Raw genomic sequence first — 19348 nt, 5'->3', positions numbered from 1 at the left:
TTTTTATTTTTTTTTTTCATGCAATGTATCCTACTAGAACTTTTAGAATCAAATATCTTTATTATTGCTTTCTTTATTTTTCCTGTAACAGTTCCAATAAAGTTTCAAATATTATTCATTCTTAATATTTTGCCTTCTTTCTTTAAACAAAGGATGTTTTTAAAACATATCTTCTAGTTTACCTGCCATTTTTACCTTATTCTAAAAGGCTCATATTATTTTTTTTTATTTCAACTTTACTTATGATTCTTTAGCACCTTAATAAATAGCCATCTCTTTTCTTGCTAAGGATTAAGTTTGTAAGTATGTTGAAACTGGCCCACAACACTCTAAACATCAACCTGAAAAATTCTCATCACATGAGAGAGCAAAGTAAACACTACTGTAATACTCATTTGGTCATTGGGAAGCAAAACTTTGAGAAAAGATTGAGTTCTTGAAATGGTCTCCCTCTGCATTTCATTGAAGGCTTAAGAAAACTTTATGTGTTTCTGCTATTGATTCAGACCTCTAGTCCCCATGACCTCTTTATCTGAAAAAAAAAAAAAAAATCTTCAAATATCATATACCAGGCAGGTTTTTCTCTTTTAAAAATACCAAAGAAGGGGTTTGAAATATTCCCTTGCAGAAAAAAAAAAGTGGCATATTGTTATGGAAGAGTCCAAAGTTCCTTCACTACTTATTGGTAAGTTTATAATGAGATTTTCAAGGGCATATTTCATTGTATTCTAATCAAGATATAAGCTTGCCAATTTAGGGGGAAGATCAGATGTGCATGCATAAAATAAGATGAAACATTTCTAAAATTATTCCCAAATGATGTAAATTCTTGCTTCTTAAAATCAGAGTAAATAATGCAGGTCTGACTTCATATTTCTAAGCAAAATGAAGATACATTAAAAAAAAAGAAAAGAGAAAAAAAAGAGATAAATTTGCTGAAATCAATTTGGCTCAGTGGATAGAGCTTCAACCTGCAGACTGAAAGGTCCCAGGTTCGATTTGGTCAAGGGCATGTACCTTGGTTGTGGGCACATTCCCAGTGGGAGGTGTGCAGGAGGCGGCTGATCAATGTTTCTAACTCTCTATCCCTCTCTCTTACCCTCTGTGAAAAATCAATAAAATATATTTAATTTAATTTATTTTTTAATATATTTTATTGATTTTTTTACAGAGAGGAAGAGAGAGGAATAGAGAGTTAGAAACATCAATGAGAGAGAAACATCGATCAGCTGCCTCTTGCACACCCCCTGCTGGGGATGAGCCCGCAACCCAGGTACATGCCCTTGACCAGAATCGAATCTGGGACCTTTCAATTGGCAGACCGACGCTCTACCACTGAGCCAAACCGGTTTTGGCCAATAAAATATATTTTTAAAAATGATACATTTATAAATTATCCATTCAAAGTGTCGCTTAAAAATGTATAAATTAGTAAAGCAAGCTTAAACAATTATAGCTTTATCTTACTCTTAAATTATAACATATCAAAAATAAAATTCATCAGCAAAAGATCCTATGCAGATAAATTACTTCAAAACAAACCTTAGTAGTTTCAAATTACATTTCTTACCAACTCTTATTAATGTCTTCACTCAAACTAGCTTCTTTTCCTTCAAAGTCACCCTCTTCCCTCTTGTCCTTCAGATTGGAAATGGATAGCCTTCTTTTTACCTTTTTGTTTTTCCTTCAGCATTTTTATACTATTTTTCAAAATTGTACCTTGAGCATATGTCACTCATTTACCCGTTTCTTCCTTGAGCAGTCTGCTATTATTCTCTCCAGGCCTCTCACTGTCCTACAGGCAAGTTCTTAGTGTGAACTAATATGTCCTCCTCCCACCACCTAATCCACCCCTCATATTACCTCCAGTCATGTCTTCTCAAGACACTGTTTTCCATATGCTACTTCCCTCACTATGACCTTTTAATCACTGGCTGTCTGATGCACAGTATCAATTACACATTCTCTATCCTTTTTCCCTATAGTCTCATGCATGCTGTGTCCAGAACTATGCTAAGCAGGAGAGGATAAGACACAGCCCCTGTGATTTTCGATTTTACAGTCTAGTAAAGGTGGCGGCTACTGAACAAGTAATTACAAGGGCATTTGAGTTTTATAAAAGAAAACTAAAACAAGCCACATGAACATTTAAAAGCTTCTTATTATTTTTATGTCACTTTTCATAGTGTTTCTCCCTCTATGCTTACACCCTTGTGAGCTTTCCTTTGCACTCAGGCCTGCTCATCTATTTAACATTCACAAAACACATCAAGCTATTTTGTACTTGTGTGTTACTCTCCACTCTTGCTCTACCAAATTCATAAAAACCCAGGCAAGATTGCAGCCCAGATACAGCAGTTTCTTCTCTGGTTCCTGTGTGTTCTCTGCATATTTCTATTAAGATACTTATCATTTATATGTAATTATAATTTGGTGTCACTGTCTCTTATCCTAGGTTGTTAGTGTTTTGAGAGCAGAATTATGTTTTGCAAATGTTTATAACACTTTGGCATCTAGTATAATGCTTGTCATTTTATTAATCACTTAATAATGGTTTCTTGGATTTCATTTAATTGCTTTCATAGAACAGTTGTTCTCTACTCTCTTCCAAGTAGATTGGCAGGTAATTAATTAAAAAGAATTACTGTAACTCATGCTTTTCCACCTTAGTGAGCGTGGCACATGCCCATTTGTTCCATATTTCTCACCCACACTAAAATTGCTTACCTTGCCAAGCTCATTTTTGCCTTCATGGCCTTGTTCATACCATTAACTTCCTGTGTTACATTTTTTTGTGCTTCTCAAACTGGTGTGCATGTCCCTTTACTTTTGTAAGTACAGATTTCTGTATAATTATTGGATAAAGTAACAGTATAAATATAATGTAACATCTAAGAGCATCAATTTCTCTCTAGCATTTAAAAAAGAATTTAACATGTAAATAATTTTGAATGTTTTTAAAATCACTTGCAGATGTATAGCATATTACAAAATGTAAATAATTTCTGAAGTGAAACATAATGTTACTGAACTAAAAGGATCCATTCACCTGTATGCATCAAAGCCCAATCAAGCACAAACAGGGCTTTGGAACAAAGAGAATAAAGATTTATTTAAGGAAACGGTGACATATCTGGAGTTATTGGTGTGGTATTGTTCCTAGACAGGATCCTAGATGGTTTTTAAGGGATGGGTTATATAGGGGAAACATCATTAATCATGGTGATTAAGGGAGTTAGGGTGATGGTCTCTATTTATTGATTGGCTTTAGGGTGGGTGTAGGTAATCATTGCATCTAGTCCTGATGTCCACCATGGTATCACTCTGGTTTTGCAAGTTGTGGTTGGTGGGGTCATTCTGTTTTTCTTACTCTCGAGTTAAAATACAACTGAGGCCTAGATTTTACTTTTACTTTGACTAAAACTTTGTGTTTGTGGTCAACAGACCCAAGGCTTTGTTTCTAAGACTGTTTGATACTGACCAGAACCTAATTGTCCTGCATGCAAGGAAAGGGATGGTGGGTGAATCAACTTGCAGATGAGGCAAGTTTGAATGAAAAGGACAGAAAAAAAGTCATATTAAAGAAATGAAGTTACTGCATGGTTTCCATGAGACTTCCCTAAAATTTGAAACTCATAGGGAGCTATTTGAGATTTAGGTACCTTGCTAGAAGATTGTAGCAGATCTGAAGTTTGGTGGATTGAGTATAGACCTTGAAATTATTCAGGTCTTTATATAAATTAATGATCTATTTCTTACTAGACTTCAAAAATTAATTTAATTCTTTGAACTTTAATTTCTTCAACCAATAAAATGGTTGAAGAAATATTAAAAACAATATTAAAGACAAAAAATAGAAAAGGAGAACCATGTGCCATAAGGAAATGTACTATGGAAGAGTTCACATCTATGTATAAGGTTAAACTCAGTTTTATTTTAACTAAAAGAACTACCATCTGGTCAGTGTCTAAGGTTTCTTAGAAATGAATTGGAGGTTTCAGTCCAATGCTTAAGGCACAAAAATACCTATAATAGGATAAACCAGAGGCTATTTTCAGATTTAGTACTCTTGTCAAAAGCTCTAGTGGAAAGGCCAAGGTTCAAGTGGCACAGAACAAAACTCTTCTCACATTAAGTACTTGTCTCTTACGCAAGGCCTCTGAGGGCACTTCATTTTCTCAGAAAAGCGTATTGCAAATCATTCTACACTTCCTAGTAGCACAGGAACAAACAGGAAAGCCAAGTGATCAAACTGATATACAAACTGAGTAAAATTAGATGGCTCAGACATAGCTGTTCTGCTTCACTATTACAGGCAAAAATTAATAATCAGCATAGTCTATCAATCTCCTCCTCAGGGAAAAAAAAATCTAGCTAGAATGCCAATGTAATTTATACAATATGTAAAATTCTTTTTTCTTAAAGAATTTTTTTACATTAAGTCTTTTCATAAATAGTTAAAACAGAAACCTTGATGCTTTTAATTTATTAGTAGCTTAAATTACCACTCTTGCCTTCGCTTATGAAGTTAGCATGATCCAGTTGGAACTATAACCTTACTATTGTGTTTATAGAATCTATGAAAATCATTGACTTTATTGCTTGATAAGAGCAATTTTAAGAAAATCACTGGAAACATCATCTTACTATGAAACAAAATTGTTCTTTGGGTGTGTTCTTGAGCATCTATTGTATGTGGAGACTTCACTGTGTATAGCGATGGCATGCACACACACACATTTAATGATGCAGATCATGAAGAAAGAGATAAAATCATAGACCCAACACTGCAGAGGTATATTCTTGATTGAACACTTTCCTGACTATGCCATGACAGCAAATTCTAAGGTGTGAAGTGTGGCTCTGGGAGTTGTTTCTAAAAGCTGAGCAGACTTCTAATTCTTTCCTTTTTTTTTTTGCCGCCAGAGTTCTAAAATTCTATAAATCAATTTGACAATCCTATAATACATTGTGATTTGTTATTCCTATGGAGAAACCTGGCCTAAATTTTGTTCTCTGCAACTGAATCCATCAAATATTGTTATGACTCCTTGCAACGGTATATACTAACTCTTGCTCTGATATCTATAAAACCCACAGCACATTGAGGAACACATGCTGTCAATGTCTTCATTGATTTATAGCAATCTTTATATTTTATAACTCTTAGTGGTATATTTTAATAATATGTATATGTATAGAAAACCGCCCAATGTTAGACAGTTTTGAAATCCAGTATGTAGAGAATGGTGTTAATTCTGAGTACCTGTGATGAAGTCCTACATGAATAGTGCTGTCCTTTGTTTTCTCTCTTTATCTGAACATTCCCAATTCTATTGGTCAGTTAAATAAATTATCTCTTGAGATTATTGGTCAATTCTAATTTATTTTTGTTTTCTTTTTATTTATTTTTATCAACTATCAATTATTTCAACCACATTCTTTTTTCTAAAATTAATTTAATTTACCTTATTACTATTATACTTATCCCCTTTATGCCCTCTTCCAGCTCCATCCTATAACCCCCATACTGTTGTCCATGTACCAGTACATTAGTTCTCTCTCTTTTTTCCTTCTTTTTTGCTTAATCAGTCCATGACCACCCCCTCTATCCCCACCAGGACTGTCTTCCTGCTCTCTCTTTAGGTCTGTCTCAATTTTGCATGGTAGTCCATTTTGTTGATTAAATTCCATATGTGTGTGAAATCATATAGTTCTTATTTTCCTCAGACTGGCTTATTTCACTTAGCATAATAATATCTAGTTCTATCCACCCTGTCCCAAAGGGTAAAGTTTTCTTTCTTTTTACAGTAGAGTAGTATTCCCTTGTGTATATGTACCCCAGCTTTTATTATATACTCATCTACTGATGGATACTTGGGTTGCTTCCAAATCTTGGCTATTGTAAATAACTGTACAATGAACAGAGGGGGAAATATATTCTTTTGAATTAGTATTTTGGGTTTCTTCAGATAAATTCATAGAAGTTGAATCACTAGGTCATAGGAAGTTCCATTTTTAATTTTTCAAGGAAACTCCATACTGCTTTCCACAGTGGCTGCACCAATGTGCATTTCTACCCATAGTGTAAAAGTGTTCTCTTTTCTCTTCATCCTCACCAGCAGTTGTTTTTTGTTGATTTATTGATGATAGCCATTCTGACAGGTGTAAGATGATACCTCATTGTGGTTTTGATGTGCATTTCTATGAGGATTAGTAACTCAAGCATCTTTTCATATGTCACTTGGCTATTTGTGTGTCTTCTTTGGGCCAGTGTCTATTCATGTCTTTTGGCCAATTTTTAAATAAGTTTTATTTTTATTGTTGAAAGTATTAAAAATCTCCTATTTATAAAAGAAGGATCTCTTACTCTTTGAGACAGCATGGATGAACCTGGAGAGAATTATGCTAAGTGAAATAAGCCCTTCTGAGAATGACAAGTGTTACATGATCTCATTTATATATGGAATCTAATGAACGAAATTAACCTTCAAACAAAATAGACCAGAGACATGAAAGCATATAACAGACTGTGGAATATCAGAGGGAAGGGACAGGAGATAAGGAGTGAGGACAGGAATAAATCAACCAAAGTAATGTTGACCTTTTTTAATTGGATTGTTTGTTTTACTGATTTTTGGATATTAACCTCTTTCAAGAGGTGTCATTGGCGAATATGTTTTCCCATTTAGTTGGTTGTCTTTTCATTTTTTTAGAAAAATATATTTTTTATTGATTTTTTTAAATTTTTATTTTTTTATTTTTTTACAGAGAGGAAGGGAGAGGGATAGAGAGCCATAAACATCGATGAGAGAGAAACATCAATCAGCTGCCTCTTGCACACTCCACACCAGGGATGTGCCTGAAACATGCCCTTGACCGGAATCAAACCCCGGACCTCTGAGTTTATAGGCCAATGCTCTATCCACTGAGCCAAACTGGCCAGGGCTGTCTTTTCATTTTGTTGATGGTTTATTTTGCTGTACAAAAACTCTTTTGTTTAATGTAGTTCCATTTGTTTATTTTGTTTGGAGATATATCAGAAAAAGACATTGCCATAAGAAATGTCCAATATATTGCTGCTTGTGTATTTTTCTAGTATTTTTATAGATTCAAGTCTAACATTTAAGTCTTCAATCTGTCTTGAATTTATACTTGTGTGCGGTGTAACAAGGTGGTCCAGTTTCATTTTTGCACATATCTGGTCCAACTTTTCAAACACCATTTATTGAGTAGTCTGTCTTCAGTCCATTGTATGTTTTTGCCTCCTTTACAAAATTTCAAATTTACTAATTTCTTAATGCTTTAAATTGCTTGAATGTTTTGTTCAAAGTTTTTAAAATTTATTGTTCAATTATGATCGATATACATTATTAGTAGTTTCAGGTGCACGAAAGAAATAGTGGTTAAAGTGAGTATCCTGAGAAGTCTCGTACCATAGGACATCATACATAGTTATTGTAATGTTATTAACTGTATCCCCTGTTCTGTGCTTTACATCCCTGTGACTGTTCTAATAACTGCCAATTTGTACTTTTTAATCCCTTACCTTTTTCAGCCACCCTCCCAAACCACCTACCATCTAGCATCCACCAATTTATTCTCTGTATCTGTTTTTATTTTGTATGTTCACTTATTTTGTTTTTTAGACTTCACGTGTAAAGTGAAATCATATAGCATTTGTCTTTCTGTCTGGCTTATTTTACTTAGAATAATACCCTAGATCCATCCATGTTGCACAAATGGCAACATTTCATTCGTTTTAATGACTAACGTTTCACAATTTATACGTAGCACGCCTTTATCCATGTGTCCGTTGATGAAAACTTAGGTTGCTCCATATCTAGGCTATTGTAGATGATGCTGCAATAAACATAGAAGTGCATATATGTTTCCAAATTAGTTTTTTTTTTTTTTGGATTTCTTTAGTTAAATGCCCAGAAGTGGAATGGGTGGATCATATGTTAGTACTAATTTTAATTGTTTGAGGAACCTCCATACTGTTTTCCTCAGTGGCTGCCCCAATTTACAGTCCTAACCAAAAGAATAGAAGAGTTCCCTTTTCTTTACATCCTTGCCAGCACTTGTTATTTTTTATTTATTGATGTTCTGACAGGTGTGAAGTGATATCTCATTGTAGGTTTGATTTACAATTAATCTATGATAAAGGAAGCAAGAACTTAAAATGGGATAAGAATATATCTTCAATAAATGGTGTTTGGAATACTGGGCAGATGCATGCTAGGAAATAAAACTAGATAACAATCTCACAAAATGTACAAAAATTATCTCAAAATTTATCAGAAACTTAAATGTACACCTGAAAATATAAAACTTCCAGAAGAAAACATAAGCAGTAAACTCTTTGATATTGCTGTAAGCAATGTTTTTGGATGTGTCTCCTCAGGCAAGGGAAACAAACAAACAAACAAAAATAAACAAATAGGACTACATCAAACTAAAAATAAAAGTAAATAGAGAAGATGCAATTGGTAAGATAGACATTTCCTAACTTTATTACCCATTTAACTCAGAAATGCAAACAAATGACAAATGTTTATTACATGTATTTTAATTGAAAATCACTTGCTTTTCTTATATTTTTATAATTAGAAGTTTAGGAAAATATTTTAACTTTTACATGCCTAAAGTTTATCTCAAACAGTATTCCTTCATATTGTTGGAGTTATTAATTTGTGAAATGAAAGAAAAATGAGTACAATTTTAGTTTTTTGAAAAATGTTCAGAAATGTAAAAAATATCTTGCTTCTGTCATATTTTATCATATATTAGTTGAAATTTGTGAGAATCATATGAACTAAATACTTTTAGAAAATCTTTAGCTAAAATATCACTATATCGTATTGGTGAACAGGGACTTACACACAAATAGAAATGAATTCTTCAAAATAATTAGATATTTTAAAAGACTGATAATTTTATTGGCATGTAATATAATAGTTTTAATATTTTCTTATATATGGCTTTGCAATTAATGAATTCAACATCATATTAAATTTTGTTTTAAATTGCCTTCTAGTTACACAAAATGAAGTGAGATAGAATACAAACTTTGCTCTTACAATTCAACCTTATTTTTCTTGCCTGCCCACTTCACAAAGGAGAGCCTAATCTTTTTTAAAATTCAGCACCCAATTGTCTGCATTGACAAAGTGTAATTGTCAACAAGGCAAATTTATAAATATGCCTTTCAGGTGTTTTCTGACTTGTACTAAAGTAGTCATATATTTATTATGAATTATTAAGCTGCAGCATTACCTAATTGTGATGAACAAATTACTAGTTTGTGGAATAGATTAATTTTAATTATGACAGAAAAATGTAATTACTATCTATTAAATAGCATTTTTCTTTCTACTGTCATATTTTTCATAAATAGATTTTCTTGCTAGGAAAAATCATGCAGATATAAGATATGATAATATAGCACTTGGAAACTGAGAAAATGTGTACAGTTTAATTTATAAGGACAACTTTTAGACAATTATTCATTACAATAAAATCATCAGATTAGAAAAGTAACTGATTTATGTACGATTATTCTAATTATCTTTTACTTGATTTACTACATTATATTGACCTTACATCTAAGGTAGCGCCTTCTAACTACCTGACCCTTTACTATAATAAAAATATAATTGGTACAGATGATGATGATGATTGGACTAGTATGGAAACTAGCAGCTTTGCCAAATGAATGAATTATATAAATTGGAGTGAGGAAGTGATGGTTTCTGGGAAGTTATAAGCAAGTGGAAGAATATACCAGGTTGATGGATTGATAGAATCAACATCATTAAAATGGCCATACAACCCAAAACAATCTATAGAGTCAATGCAATCCCTACTAAATTCCAATGACATATTTCACAGACCTAGAACAAACTCTCCAAAAATTATGTGAAATAAAAAAAAAAAAAAACCAAAGTAGCCACAGCAGTCTTGAGAAAGAAGAACAAGGTTGGAGGGATCACAATACCAGATATCAAGTTATACTACAAATCCACTGTACTCAAAACATTCTGGTACTGGCACAAGAACAGACATATAGACCAATGGAACAGAACAGAAACCCAGAAATTGACTCAAGCCATTATGCTCAATTACTATTTGACAAAAGAGGCAAGGCCATATGATGGATTCAAGACAGTCTTTTCAATAAATGGCATTGGGAAAATTGGACAGATACATGCAAAAAAAAAAATGAAATGAGACCATCAACTTACACAAACACAAAAAATAAACTCAAAATGGATAAAAGGCTTAAATGTAATTCATGAAACTAGAAGAAATTATTGGCAGCAAAATCTCTGACATCTCTCATAGCAACATGTTTACAGAAACATCTGAGAGGACAATAGAAACTCATGAGAAAGTAAACAAATGGGACTCTATCAATCTTTTCTTAGGGACTATTTTGCTGTGTTGTGGGGAGGATTAAGGGCAGAAATTGATCAGGTAGGACTTTGTAGGCCTTCAGTCTTCCTTTCTTCCATTCTTGAATGTCCATCAAACACCTCTCAAACCAGTATATTCTTGGATTAATTGCATCTATTGTGCTTGGATATAAGGATTTTTTTTTCCCCTACAATGATAAATTCAGTCCAAAATTTGAAAACTCTAAAACTAGTAGAATTATTTATCCTTTATTATTTTTGTCTTGCATACCTACAAAATGCATCTTACCTGTTTAAGGTGTTCCTTTTCTGCTGTATTTTGTCTACACTAAGAGATTAGGTGACCTCCAGTGTGGAAACATGCATTTTCTTTTTAATATATTTTTACTGATTTCAGGGATCGAGCCCACAACTGGGCATGTGCCCTGACTGGGAATTTAACCATGACTTCGAGATTCCTAGGTCAACACTCAACTACTGAGTTATGCCAGCTGGAAGGAAACATGCAGTTTTAACCTTGCATCCTCAAAAGTTATCCAAAAATGAGGCTCCAATGGGTGTTAAATAAAGGGTTGGCAATTGAAAGCATTGACGAATGCATAAATATATTTATATATAGCTCCATTACCCAAACTTCCCTCTATATTTCACTGATCATTTAAATTAATCCATATTCTCAGTACAGAATAGGGGATATTTTCTTAGCCATCGGTTTTAAATATATCCCTCAAAACACTGACAACTACATACTAGGATTGATTCTAGGATACTTGTTAATTAATTAATACAAAGCCTTAATTAAATACCAAATATAATTTCCCAAACAATTTATGTTGTATTCATAAATATATTTTGGCCTCTTTTCCTGAGAATATAATCAAATAATCCATGTTTCCTCACTTTCTTATGACTATTTAGATGAGTGTCTGAAATATGTGAGTTTTGCCAAGGTTTTCATCATGCATTTGGGTACTTTTAGTACTAAAATTCAGGAATAATTAATGTTTTTATTAATGCATCAAGAGAAGCATATTGGATTATTTATAGCCCTGGACTTTTTAGGGTTCTAACCTGTGTGACAGATTTTTGCATTTGTGCACTTCATACTAAGTGGAGCAGGTATTATCATACCATAGGGATTTCAACTTTCCTGGAGCTGTCAGAAAAGATGGGGTAATAGGCATAAATCACTTAGTAACCACCCTGTAGTGAGTTACATACAGATGATCAAAACAATTCAGAATAGATAATAGCAACTATCTGTAAGAGCTAAATTTACCTTCTTAAAAACAATGCTCAAGCCTATGGTTATACTACAGAAATTCAGAGATTATTATTCCAAAGTGCACCATCAGGATGAGAAAAAGAAAAATAAGTATTTGATCCCTACAGACTCACACACCCCCTCTGATACTTTCAAATTTATCACTTTTTAAATTATTTGGTCTCCCCTTACACTATAAATTGAGGACTCCTAGGTCTTGGGATCTGTAGTCACATGAGGTGAGAAGACAGGTAAACCAGTCTGTTTTTCTTGTAAAGATATTTATTTGACTCTCTATTTTACTAAGTTCCAGCTCTTATATTCAAATAAATGTGACAAAATTAATAAAATGATCTATATATCTCCATGAAACATTTGCAGACAGGGACATAGATTTAGAACTGTCCTTTTTAAAAACAAAAATAGTGCATTAACAATGAGTTTTGGTGAATTATTTATTACCCATATAATTTTACCTCCATCTTGCCTCTCTCTGTTTACCTTTCACTCATCCTTCAATTTTCTGCTCAATTTCTTCATTTCTCTAACAACATCCTCCACATGTTTATTTCAACTAATAAATCTTTATTTATTTATTTATTTATTTATTTATTTATTTATTTATTTATTTATTTTTAGCTCAGTAATAGGTTCACAGAAAAAATTAGTGGAAAGTATAGAAAATCTCCATATACCTTTGTCTATATACATGCAAGTCTCCCCACTATCAATACCCTGGCACCGCAGTGGTTCAAATTGCTATAACCAGTGAATCTTCATTAGTGTATTATTTAATTTTAAAATGTTAATATGCTTTATATGCTTAGGTGTAGTGATTTTTTTTCTGTTTTGAATTTATTCAGCTTGGTGTTTTCAGAGCCTTAAGACCTGTGTTTTCATGTCTGACATTAATTTGAGGGAAATTGTTAGTTATTTCTCCTTTAAATGTTGCTTCTGTTTACTTCTCTTTATTTCCTTCAGGTATTCTCATTGTGCTGATGTTATACTTTATGTAATTTCCCCAAAGTTCTTGAAAAAAAATTTGCTGCTTTTTTCCCCCCTCAGTCTCTCCCCGCTCCCCCTTCTGCTTTGTAGTGTGTGTGTGTGTGTGTGTGTGTGTGTGTGTGTGTGTGTGTGTGTTTCTTTGAGAAGACTGCCATATCCTCAAGCTCAGAGATTCTTTTCTCAGCAATGCCCAGGCCACTAATGAACTGATAAGAGGCATTCTTTATTTCTGATAAAGTGCTTTTGAACTCTAGAATTACTTTTTAAAATTCTTTTCTTAGAATTTCACTTTCTCTGAATTATCCATCTGTTCTTGCTTATTCAATGATTCTTTTTTATTGATTTTTAGACAGATAGGAAGGGAGAGGAAGAGAGAGATATATTAATGGGAGAGCAGGACATCACTCTACTGCCTTTTGCAAGCCTCCCACAAGGAATAGAGTCTGCAACCTAGGCATGTACTCTAACTAGAAATGGAACCAGCAACCTTTTGGGCAAATGATAAAGCCTAACCAACTGTGCCACTCCAGCCGGAGCTATTTGCTTCTTCCATCAAGTGCTTATTTTATTAATTATAGTTTTTTAAATCACTATTCTGATTATTCCAACATTTCTGCCTTGTCTTACTCTGATTCTGACACTTATTCTATCTCTTCAAGCTGTGTTTTTCCCCCTTTTTTCTATTTAGTATGCCTTGTAATTTTTGTTGAAAGTTGGACATAATGTATTGAAAAAAATTGTTTTGTTTCCATTTTCTTTGTGTCAGAGTATTTTTTATTCTCTTTTGATCTCTTCATTGACCTATTGATTGATTAGGACTGTATTGTGTAACTTCCACATATTGGTGTGTTTCCTTGTTTTTTTTCATTGTACTGCTTTCTAGTTTTATATCGTTGTAGTGGGAATAAAATAACACTTGAACTCTATCAAATGTTACTAGTGTTCTTATAAAAAGAGATTAGGACATCCAAAGAAAAATATCAGGGATGGAAACAAACAGAAAACAGTCCATGTTAAGAACACAGCAAGAAGACAGCTGTGTATAAGCCAAGGAAAGGGGCCTCAGGAGAAACCGAACTTACAGACACATTATTCTCAAATTTTTAACTACCAGACTGTGTGGGGAAAATCAGTAATTTACATCATCCAATCTGTGTTATTTTCTTAGTAGACTAGTAACAAATATAAAACAATTTTGTTTTGAAATTATTTAAAACATGTTTGTAGTATATGTTTTTAATATCCCATTCCCCCTTGTTTAACACAAGAGGCCTGGTGCACAAAATTCATGCACTTGAGGGGTTCCCTCAGCCCGGCTTGGGCCCTCTTGTAGTCCAGGAGCCCTCAGGAAATGTCCAACTGCCAGCTTAGGCTCATTCCACATGTGTATCCTTAGTGCTGCTGCAGAGGCAGGAGAGGCTCCCACCACTGCTGCTGTGCTTGCCAGCCATGAGCCTGGCTTCTGGCTGAACAGAGGTCCACCTTGGGAGCATACTGACCACCAGGGAGCAGCTCCTGCATTGAGTGTCTGCCATCTCTTGATCAGTGCAGGTCATAGTCAAGTAATTGGTTGAACAGCCTTAGCATATCATTAGCATAGTGGGCTTTGATTGGTTGAATGGATGATAGGATGACCAGACACTTTGCATATTAGACTTTTATGATATAAGCTTTTCCAATAGAATAGCAACTTCAACCCTGGAGATAAGTATGCACTAAAATAACTATTTGTGTTTTTATTATTGAGAAAATATAAAGATACATATTATTTTCTGATTGAATACCTGAGAGTAATCAATACTTTAATATTGGGATTATTATGCTCTATAGTCAAAACACATTCTATATAAAGGTTTTAATATGCAACAATCCCTTCTAACTTTATTAGTTGTACAGAGTCTAATTGCATATATGTCATTACAGGAAATCTAATGTTTGGGTTGTCCATTTGTTCACACTAATTTGGGTGAAAACACTGAGGAAATATTTTCTTAATGAGAACACAGACCACACAAATTTTATACACATTCTATAAAATTTGTAAATCCTCTTGATTTCAATTTATTTTAGAAATTCCTGAATATTTCCTGAACATTGGGTATTTTTTTCCCTGATATTCAGAATATGTTCATAGGTTTCCTTACTTTTATCAGTTCACTTATTCTTAAAAACAATTGATTCATAGTGCCTGTATTGATTAATAATCCAGAAGGCATTTTTACTCAAAACATTCCCACAAGATCTATAAATCTGTATTCCAGAGAGAGAGAAAAAATCTATTAGGTATTCTGTGGAGAGGCAAAACAGCCACTGAAACTGTTTCTCTTATATTTTAACTCTTCAATTATGAATGAAAAGCAAGTCCCTTTCAGTAAAACTTTCAATATTACATGATTTTTAGGTTTGTATTTCTGTACAATCCTTATACAGATTTTATAAGACCATACTTTAAAAAACAAGAGAATTCTCAGTGTTTCTTAGTTAGTTCCTACTTGCCCTTTTTGTGCATGTGTGTGCATGTTTATGTATGCTTGTGTGTGTGTGCATGTCCCTGTTTATTCAGCCATGACCGTATAAACATATTTAAATTAGGAGTGGTATTGAAATTTGTGGAGGAGTTGCAGTAGTCTATGGATTGCCCACTGTATTTATGCTCACATTGCTCAGATTTTCATCTACATCCTCCATCTCTACATTAATGAAGACTGCTCATACATAAGAGGTATAAAAATAATCATTTGATGGGAAAATGCTATAAATTTTTGAAAAAGGTTGCTTAGTTCATTTATTAAAAATGATGCCTAAAATTATTAATGAACCTTAATATTAAGGTGGAACAATTTATATCATTTATTTGGCTTAGAACAATATTAACTTATTTTTTTTTAAACCTTCAGTAGAAAAAATGTAATGGGGAGTCTGCTATTAAAATTTTTTGTTCTCAATTATAAATCAACAATTGAATGGCACATAATATATATTTAGTCTTAAAAAGTAATAATTAATTGAATATTATCAGCAAACATAAAGATATTCCACTACATTTTTTCATTAGCAAAAAAAATATGATAAGTACGCTTAAAATTTTTATGAAATTGAAAAGGCAATTAATTGCAATACATTAAATTAAGGTAATTCTTTATTCAGAAAAGTGTTTTAAAATATAAATTTGCAAATGAACTAAAATTCATGGTAGTAAAATTGAAAATTTACCCAATCTACATGTCAAAAATCTCTTTTAAGTTTTATAAAGGAAAATTACAAGCATGTTGTCATGCCATTTTTTTACAGTAAAGCCAGGAAAGAGTCTGAATATTTTATCTGTAATAATACTCAAATAACATTATTCAAATTTTAAAAGAATGAACTACATCTTTATATATCAATATGGATAGTTCTCTACAATAGAAGGTAGGTGAAGAGAAGATGCAGATTTATTCAAATATATTTATCAAGTTATTAAACATAAAACAAAATAATTTTTATGACAATTATTTTTATTTATAAAAATAAAAATTGTGGGCTGGAGAAAAGAAAATGTGTAAGGCAAACTCTGCAGTGGTGGAAACATCGCTGTCTGTTATACTATCCTTTACAGTCATCTCCATTTTAAAAATTTTTGATCAATTAACAGAAAGGAGAGAGAGATGAGAGAGAGAGAGAGAGAGAGAGAGAGAGAGAGCGAGCGCATACTAGTCATTATTTGCAGGAAAGAAAAGTTTCTACCTTCTAACATTTCTTAAGAAAATTGTCATGAATCCTTTATAGAAAATAGGCAGAGTTGCTTGATAATGTAATCAGAGAGTCACAGACAATCAGAAACAACAGCAAACATTAATGATAATGTAAGTCAACCCAATTATTTTTTAAGTAACAAGATTAAAACCCATGGAATTTAAAATGTGCACAATTGCTCAAAACCCATACTTTTTCAACCTTTCTACCCCAAAAATAGTGGATTTCACTTTTGATTTGAACCTGTTATGTTATAAACAACATTTTGTTGACATTCATGTATAAAAAAAAATTGAAATTTTCAAATAATTCCAGTATAATGAGTAAACCACTAAAAGGAGTCTAAGTACACTGAGGATGATTTATCTTCCAGAAACAGTCTGCTGTCTGACTGTTCGCCTTGAACTGCTTACCTTTCTCAGGGTTTGGATGCAATTCCTAACATAAAACAAGATGTCATCAGAAATGATGCTATGTGCCTTGAGCAAGATGCTTGAGCAAGAGAAAATCTGATCACAATGCCAAACTTGTGAGACACTGGGAAAATAGATATGTTTGATTAAAACAAATAAAATATTCTATAAAAATACCAATATTTGTGAAAAGGTCCTTCTGGACAAAAACTCATCCTTCATATTCCTGGGCCCAGAAGCTGAGCTCTCATCAAGCATAAGCAATTTGCCTCTCAAGCCATGAGAGGAAAGAACTTATTTAAGATCCACCAACAACATATTTGGACTTTATTACTTCTTGCCCTTCTGGGAAGGCTGTTTCAATTCAAAGTAATATTTATTCCACACACCACATGACATATATATATATATATTTTTCGTTTTCAAATTGAGTTTGTGAGTAATTCTAGTCTCCAAGACCCATCTGAATGGCTTTTAAGTTAAAGGGATATCTGAGATTCAAGACTAACCAAGGATCTCAATGAAACAACGTAACTTCAGAGGAAAATAACAGTTAAAATAACAAATTGTCTGCAATAAGGACAGTAAAAGAATAGCCTAAGACTCATGGGAGAGAACTGAGCCTGTGGTAATGAAACTACTTTGTCTATTGCTATAAAACTGTTCAGTGAAATCCTCAGCTCTCACTGCCCTTATTGCCTGTAACAGGGTCAAGAAATGTCTGCTATAAAAAGTAAGTTCTCATTATGTTTTATCAAATACAATACACATGCTAAAGAACCTTTAGAAAATATGAAGACAAAGTTTTCAGTAAAAACATTTAAACCTTAAAAAATTATGTAGTTGAATTCTTTATTAAGATATAACTGCAGTATATTTAGGATATGCTCTTAATTAAAACTCTAGCTACATAAATCTCAGCTGAGCTTCTTATGTTTCCAAGTTGAGCTTTGAATGAAAACATTTATTTGCCTTTATAAGAGTAATCTCTATAGACCAAATGCTACTCCAAAAAATCTAACAAATGAATTCATGATACTTGTTAAAAAGTGCAATGTGTGTCCCTTTCACAATGTCTTAGGTGTATGTTTTTACAAGAAGTAATCAAATATATTGTGTGTGTGTGTGTGTGTGTGTGTGTGTGTGTGTGTTTTACAATTTCCACTTAATTTTTCATAGAACTAGTTTTATTAATAACCTAATATGTGTAAAGTGCTTTCTATAAAAAGCTTGATTTTTAAAATGTTACTGCTGAGAAAGAAGAGAATTATTAATGTTCTAAAGATATTTTAATCATGAGAAGTCCTCAGGGTATTATTTACTTTGCTGGAAAAAAAAGTTATTTGTTAAAAGATGCTCTAATGACCAAAAACCATAGGGCTCTTAAAAATATGTGCACCGATTTTTTTCTCAGCCATTGAAACTCTAATAGGTTCTCAGTTTAATTTACATGCTTGCACTTCCAATGCCCTCATTCTGTTGAACTTGTGTTGCCCTCTCTAAAATGGAGGTAATAATTTTGGTATCTTCTTTCCTTTTGTTCATGTAAAGACTAGGTCACAACTTATAACATCATTTGCTTTTATTTCCAGATTTTGTAAAGATAAGATTTTCCATATCATGCTCTATTTTACTTTGCTCAGTATAATACATTTTGAGTAAATCTTCCTATTTTATTTAATATATATATATTTTTTTAATTTTTAAATTATCGTTGATATTCAATATTATTTTATAGTGGCTTCAAATATTCAACATAGTAATTAGATAATTATAAAATTTATACAGAGACCCAGTTGGCATCATACATAGTTATTACAATACTACCCACAATGCTATATTTTATATCCCCATGACTATTCTGTAACTACCAGTTTGTACTTAATACCTTTACCTTTTTTCACCCAACCCTCCAACTTCTCCTTCCATCTGGCATCATCAATTTGTTCTCTGTATCTGAATCTGTTCCTGTTTTATTTGTTTATTTTGTTTTTTAGATTCCACATTTTAATGGATGTTTATTTTCCTTTTAGAAAATTATCTCAGTCATTTTGTTCAGAAACTTATGAATTCTTTCCAACTCTCTATCCCTCTCTCTTCCTCTCTGTCAATTATATATATATATATATATATATATATAACATATTATAATTAATATAATGTAATGTATACAGGGGCTAAAGGTGAAAAATTATACAGTTCTAGAACATTATAAAATTCTCTAGGATGAACAAAAATCAGAGACACACTTTCTTGCTCATTTTTCTTAAATGAAATTATTTTATTTAGAACACATAGCTTAAATATTTATATTCATTTCATTTAGTGGTAGTTGTTTGTTTAGAAATCATTGGAAGATCACATCCATTGTCATCTATTTCTCCCAATTAATTTGTGCACTTGGAAAGGGGTCCCTCAGCCCAGCCTGCACCCTTTCACAGTACAAGAGATCTCAGGGGATGTCCAACTGCCGGCATAGGCCTTCTCCCCATGGGAAGCAGGCCTAATCTGGC

The sequence above is a fragment of the Pipistrellus kuhlii genome, unplaced genomic scaffold (genome assembly GCF_014108245.1).
Source record: "Pipistrellus kuhlii isolate mPipKuh1 unplaced genomic scaffold, mPipKuh1.p scaffold_m20_p_12, whole genome shotgun sequence".
Taxonomy (NCBI): domain Eukaryota; kingdom Metazoa; phylum Chordata; class Mammalia; order Chiroptera; family Vespertilionidae; genus Pipistrellus; species Pipistrellus kuhlii.
Note: the sequence above shows the minus strand (reverse complement) of the source record.